At 39.6% G+C, this 7531-nt stretch overlaps 1 pseudogene; it reads right to left on the bottom strand.

Moving 5' to 3' along the window:
* Positions 1 to 1839: 1839 nt before the first annotated feature.
* Positions 1840 to 1958, bottom strand: LOC111740282 (annotated as a pseudogene).
* Positions 1959 to 7531: the final 5573 nt, after the last annotated feature.

The raw sequence follows: 7531 nt of genomic DNA on the forward strand, positions 1-7531 counted from the left end.
TTCTTCCACAGGCAAGCAGCCTCTTAGTCTCCCCACACCTTCTCCTTCCTACTGCACCTCACCTTAGGCCAAGGCCCAATCCCTCAGCTGAGGACCCAAGATGGGATCCTGTGACATTCCTCCTGTAGCTCCCCACGTCCCCTACCCCAACCTCACTGGGAGATGAGCCAGGTCTCACCATGACGCGGCTCTCTTAGCCTGTGGTTAGGGGCAGCAGCTGTGACTCCGAGAAGTAAACATCTCAGGATCAGAGATGCATGACAGAGAACTCTGCCAAATTTCAGAAGAGGTATGCACAGCCTCTGTTATTGAGTACTAAAACCACTGTGTCCAGCAACTACTTTTGTTCAAAATATGTGATGAGGCTTTGAGGTAATTTCCCTGTTTTACTGAAAATTCTCCCCGCCTCCTCTCTCCCTCCTTCTCTTATTCCGATTCTTTTGGTCTCTGCTTCGACTCCTTAATTGTTCTAGTTGCCCTGTTGTATTTCAAGAAATAGAAGGAGTGAAAATACCTTCAGGGCAACAAATTTAACTGGAAGTCGAACTACGGCCTAAGATAGGATCATCACCCCCTCTTTCATTCATGATGAAACAGACATTTAAAGTGTGAGTAACTTAATTAACGTCACAGTCAATAAGCAGTGAAATCTGAGTTCAAAACCCAGGCGTGTCTGTCTTCACAGCCTGTGCTGTTTCACTGTTCTGCAGTGTGGCTGCCGGAGACTGGATCGGTCTCTGAGAAGTCAAGGACCTACAACCATCTTCCTTGGCACCACTGGCAAATAAAAAGCTTTATTGGTCACTGCTACATCCCTAGCACACATAATGGTGAGGTTCTGTTGGTGTACATAGAAAAAAAGAAGCACCTAGATCTGTGTAAATTCAGCAGAGTTAAACTTACCAATAAACTTACGAACAAGAGATCACGTGCACGCCATCGGCACTGCATACGTAAGTACTTCGGTAAGTGAGAAATCGTCGTGGCCTGGGCTCCTTCCTCCGCCTTTCCACGCCCAGTTTACCAAACCGTGTCAGTTCAGTGGCTTAGCCACTCCTGTTCTCTCAGTCACCACGCACCCCTCCCCCGCAGGAGAGAGCCACTTCCAGCCCGCATTCCTGTAAATCCCCGTAGAAGCTCCTCTTGGTGGTCTTTTCTGTTCCCCACCAACCCATACAACACATTGCAGCCACATGTACCTTCCTCGAACTCGTTCATCGTTCGCCACCTGCTACTTAACCCCTGGAGTAGATGCCCATCTGCTCAAGCGGAGCACTGCGGATGTGCCTGTGGGCGGGCAGGGCCTCCGTCACCTGGCTGGGGCCTCACGCTTCCACTTCCTCGCTCCTCGACTCCGCCACCTCTGCCCCGTCTCACTCCCAGAGGCCAAGCTCCAGCACGCTCTCTGAGGTCAGCCCTGTGCAGTCTGGGATCTAGGCCCTGACACATGCTGCTTCCCCAGCAGCAACAGGGCCGCCTGGTGCTGAAGGGATTCCTCTGCCAGGCGCCCAGGCTGCCTCACCGCCCATCGCGTCGCCGCTGCTCACAACGTGCCTGGTGCAAAATAGTGACCCAGTAAGTGCCTGAGCTACGGCAGGGAACACTCTGCACATGTATAAATACAGAATTCTAGTCTCTCTCTCACGGTAGTAAAGGGAAAAGTGGCTCCATAATACAAAAAATTATTCACTTCAAAATGTTACTGTACACTTTCATTTTATAGAGGAAAATAACAAAAATCATTATTCATTTTTGTTCTGAATGTTTCTATGTTTAAAGAAGACACGAACCTCTTATTTATATGTTCCAAATGTCATTTATTTATTTATTTATGTTTTACACCTACAGCACCCAGTCTTCCTAGGTGGTCTCCCATCCAAGGACTAACCAGGCCGGACCCTGCTTAGCTTCTGAGATCAGACAGGATTGGGTGTGTTCAGGGTGGTATGGCCACAGACCCAAATGTCATTTTTAAAAGTTTAAACTAAAATTGTGTGTGTGTGTGTGTGTGTGTGTGTGTGTGTGTGTGTGTATAGTAATTCGGTTTTACAAACTGGGCTTTAGATCCGAAACATTCAACACTACTGGGTGAAAAAAAAAATCAATAGAAGACTTTTTTATGATTTTCTATTTTTATAAAACTACAAAAATATGATATATCTATATCATAGATATGGTGCATTTGCAAAAGGGAAAAACATTCAAAATAAAGAAAATAACTAGGAAGCTTCTTTACCTAACTGCAGTTATGGCAAATGGGTGACTATTTACTTTGTCACTGGAACTAAATGCACTTTGCCTTTCACTGCAGTCCAATTAGAAAATTCCCATATTTACAACCAATCTGACAAAGGGTTAAAATCCAATATTTATAAATAACTCATACAACTCGACAACAACAACAAAAAAAACAAGCAATCCAATTAAAAAATGGGCAGAAAACCTGAACAGGTATTTCTCCAAAGAGGACATACAGATGGCCAATAGATATATGAAAAGATGCTCAAAGTCACTAGTCATCAAAGAAATGCAAATTAAAACCACAATGAAATATTATCTCACACCTGTCAGATGGGCTATCATCAATAAATCAAATAACAAATGTTGGCAAGAATGTGGAGAAAAAGAAACCCTTGTACACTGTTGGTGGGACTGCAAACTGGTACAGCCACTCTAGAAAACAGCTAAGAAGTACCTCCAAAAATTAAAAATACAACTTCATTTTGACCTAGCAATTGCACTTCTGGGTATTTATCCAAAGAAAACCAAAACACTAGTTCATAAAGATGTATGCACCCTATGTTCACAGCAATGCCATTCACAATAGCCAAGACGTGGAAGCAACCTAAGGGTCCATTAACAGATGACTGCATAAGGAAGTTATGGTAATATATACAATGGGATACTACTCGGCTATTTAAAAAAGGAACTCTTAACCATTTGCAACGACATGGGTGGACCTAGAGGATACTGTACCGAGTGAAATAAGTCAGACCGAGAAAGATAAACACCATATGAATTCACTTATATGTGGAATCTAAGGAAGAAAAGAAATGAACAAACTAATCGGAAACAAACTCACAGATACAGAGAACAAACTGATGGTTGCTGGAGGGGAGGGGGCTTGAGGGCCTGTGAGAAAAAGGTGAAGGGACAAAGGAGTACAAATTAGTAGTTACAAAACAGTCACGGGGATTTAGAGTACGGCATAAGGAATATGGTCAATGTTATTGTGTGCAGTGCCGGATGGGTGCTAGAGTGATCGGGGGGATTGCTTCATGGACTGTGTAAGTGTCTAACTTTTTAAAATTAAAATAAATAAACAAATGTATGTATGTCTGTATGTATGTATTGGTGGAGACAGACATACGAAGAACAACTTGATAACAATAACAATATGTACCATCAAAGAAAAATACAGATAACAAAGCTATAGTAATCAAAACAGTATGGTGCTGGCGTAAAAACAGACACAGAGATCAATGAAACAACGTGGAGCCCAGAAATAAACCTACTCTTACACGATCAATTAATCTACGACAAAGGAGGCAGGAATCTACGATGAAGAAATGACAATCTCCAATAAATGGTGCTGGGAAAACTATATAGAATTTTATGAAATTAAAGAAAATAAGCAAATTATACTTTCATTTACTTTTAGTCAGACTTCTTCAGTGAAAGCTCAGGGCTACATCCCCAAGTGCTTTTGCAAACAAAATTGGAAACTATCTGGTTTTACAACCTAACCTCAGAAGACACATAGAATCTTCTCCGTCACACTCGATTGGTTGAAGCAGTTGTAAGCCCATCCATCCTAAAGGGGAGAGTATACAGACACCCTCTCTATGAGAAACATGTCAAAGAACTTTTGGCTATGTCTTAAAATTGTAATGGGAATTGTAAAGAGATGTCCAGCATATGTAGGACAATTCCGAGCAGCATCCCTGAAATGCCAGGAAAGAGGAAACACAAGGCACACTTTGTTTGGTGAGGAGGCCTACATTCTAGGAGTTAGAGATGAATGACTGACAAATTGCCCATTCAAAATTTAGCTAGACAGGGAACTTATACCCCCCTCCCAAAATGCCCATGAATATTAATAAAGCCAAAGGCAAATTCCAGAATTGGATAAACTGATATGGAAGTTTAAAAAGTGGTAAGCCAATATTTCAAATAATTGCGTATTTCATTAACGCGGCCATCTAAAGGGCAGATTAAAATGTGTTGAACTGCTTATTTTGAGATTTTTAGTTACCTCTCCTCAAATTTATGTGCTTTATCAAATGTAACAAATGAGAGCACCAAAGGTACCATAATGAATCTAAATGTTCGTGGATTAATGCCAAGGGCTTTTGTAAGCATTTGCCATTTTTCTGTAATAAAGATGTTATTTATGATTACGACAATTCTTTAGTAAGCAGTACTTTAGTTCTTTAGCATAATTTTATAAAGAGACAAAGACTATATTTTATACATTGAGAATGAGTTTCAAGAACAACGAAGGACAAGGACAGATCCCAAAATAGTTAGGGGGAACAATACTCTGTGGACCTATCAATTTATCCACAAGTTAATTAAGTAGTTCCTTTCAATGATATCCACAGCTAATAATATCTACAGCAGTAATATAATTTGCAAACTCTCAACATTTTTAAGTCCTTAACGTGAAGAACTAATATCAGCATAAAATGATTAGGAAGAAAACCACATTGGAATTGTGAATACCCAGACATTCCAAATTAATATACATTATGGAAGTGTGTGTGGTGTGATGTGGTGTGGTGCGTGTATGTATACACATGCATACACATATTTCTATACATATAATATGGAATATTTATAATAGAATTTAATTTTCATAAATTCATTATTGCATATTTGTATGACTATAAATTTAATCTCACTAAACTATAAGGTTCACAGAAGCTGAGATTTCTCTGTCTTGTTTTCTACGGTATCCCAGTGACTAAAAGAATGTCTAGTACATGCTACGTCCCAAAATACAATCTTTCAATTAAATCTGATTCCCTACTGTACCAATCCCGGGTCAGGAATGCCGGTTCTCTGGAAACTAGCCCTGTAGGAAACTCATTATTTTAATCTGTGTGTGTGTGTGTGCATGTGCACTCACGCGCTTGTGTGTGTCTATACACAAAAAATATAGCTTTTCTTTTTTTTTGAGCTACTCACCTCCCTTTTCATGTGTTTTTGGTAATATCCAGTAATATTAAATGAGGATAAATTATCCTTCTGCTATTTTATAGCATCTGTACTGAAATCTATATTGTTCAACTAGGTTTTCAAATATTTTACAAGACTGGTCCAACCATTTAAATTTTCCAGTTCATTCTATTGTGTAAATACGGAACGTATGCAATTTTCTGGATCGAAAAAGAAGAATCGACTAGGCTTTGCAAGACATTTTTGGGATGAGGATAGATGACTTCAGGAGAAGGAACAGTTTAAAAGGCCCTTAGACAACCTACAAGCGCTCAGTCATTAGCTTGATATCTCAGGACTCTTGAAACATTTGATGAATCGAGTCTTTACCGAAGAGCTATGATATATTTGACACAGTTTTAAGCATATATATATTTGCCATCACTGCAGAAGTTCTAGAAAATGAGAATGACTCAGGCTGGGAGCATCGGGAAAGACTGGAAGAAGGAACAGGCAGGCCTTCGCCCGGGCTGAAAGAGGCAGAGACGATAATAAGCCGATGCTTCAGTTTAAAGTCTCATCACCATTACTGTTCTCTTTTCGGGGCTCAAGATTTAGAGCTTTTATATACCCAAAAGCAACTATATAAAAGAAGTTTTATTCCAAAACATAAAGTCTGGAATATCCAATAATGACCTTATGATCATCTCGTCTGTCAACAAGCAAATTCAAGTCCCTCCGGTTGCCTTTCTTTGGTCATACTACGATGTGCCCTTTCGAGTCCCATTATGCTTCACTCTCCTGCTACTGATTTCTCCTGAACCCATTGCACTGGCCAACTGTTGCCCACATTCCTTGCTGACAGGCATCCTAGGTCCTTTCACAGACTCTCCATTTACTTCTCAAGTAACCTTCACAAGCAGGATTTCTAAACACCAGAAGGTAAGAGAAGACAAACCAGAACTGTCACGGACAGACTGTGGGCATTTTGAGAAACCACTGCTCTTCGCTGATGGCATCTGGCTATTCCCCAGGCCACCTCCCCTCCCATCTCATACATTCCATGAGGACACTGGCCATGAGTGAGAGAGAAGCTTACCAAACTGCCAGGTGTTCACCTGCCGTTCCCAGCTGACTGCTTACATAACCACGCAAGCACTTGAGACTATTTTAAATTTTGCATTCTATTTTCTCTCCACATCTTTTCCAGTTCTTATGCTTCGTACCTAAACTTAATATGCATGTCCATCCACGAATGCTTAAAATGTTTCCTCTCCTACTTAACTTTGAATCAAACTCCAATTCAAACATTAAAATAGTACAAAAGTCCCCTTCTCTGTAAATTCTTCGACACTCTTGACTTACTTAGAATTAGTGACTTCTCCTTATCATATAGAATTCGATTACAATCTATAATAATTTATTTGCTTGTGCCACTCCTCCATGAGCAGGTGAATTAGACCCACCACTTGGACCTTAGATATCTTTCAATGCCCCTGGTAAATAGAAGTAATTAAAAAATGTTTATTAAAGTTTGATTATGAATTCAATATGCTGGTTTTTTTTGTTTCTGTTATGATTTTGACATTGTCAGTGATGAAAACTAGTTACATCAGTCTATACTGTTTTCCAGATATTGAGTTTATATGACCTGATAATAATCTTCTACATATTATAATATTCATATTCCTCCTGGGTATCAGTAGGTTTCTTTCAAAGATAAACAATATTTGAGAATAACATTCTATGTTCCCTTGTTTGTTAATATCCTCGTTAGGGAATATTAAAATCATCTCTTTTACTTAAAGTTTTCCTCCCCAGCTGTCAGAGGAATAGAGAACCAAAATTCCATCAATTTTATAATTAATGCACATTGGTCTTTCTTTACTCTTCCTTTCCATGGAGAGGGATGGATCAGCCCCCACATCCCAGACAGATGTTCTAAACAGGTTTACAGACCGCTTTCTCCTAAGTCCCCTCCTGGGTTTTATTCCCTAATGTCTGAGGCAAAATAAATCTCCACGTTGCTAAGCAAGACTATCAAAAAGGTTGAAAGTTGATCATTTTCACGACTGTCATTTTGTCTGCATTTTCCCCTTCCATCACTTTCCCCTTCCAATTATTTTTATCTCTAAAGATTCAAATTTCTTGTGGAGATTTTATACACACACATAGGCACATCACAAACAATGTAACACCATAGTTTTTAAACAGAATACTCTTAAATATTTCAAAGTCCTCAGTACCAGCATTTAACATTACATAAGACACAGGCATACTAAAGTTTTTACTAACAGACTAATGCATACTACTACATTTTCTATTTAAAAAACTCTGCCCAGAATACCTAACAATAGCATTTAAACATAGA

This window comes from Pteropus vampyrus, unplaced genomic scaffold (assembly GCF_000151845.1).
Source record: "Pteropus vampyrus isolate Shadow unplaced genomic scaffold, Pvam_2.0 Scaffold60, whole genome shotgun sequence".
NCBI classification, from domain to species: domain Eukaryota; kingdom Metazoa; phylum Chordata; class Mammalia; order Chiroptera; family Pteropodidae; genus Pteropus; species Pteropus vampyrus.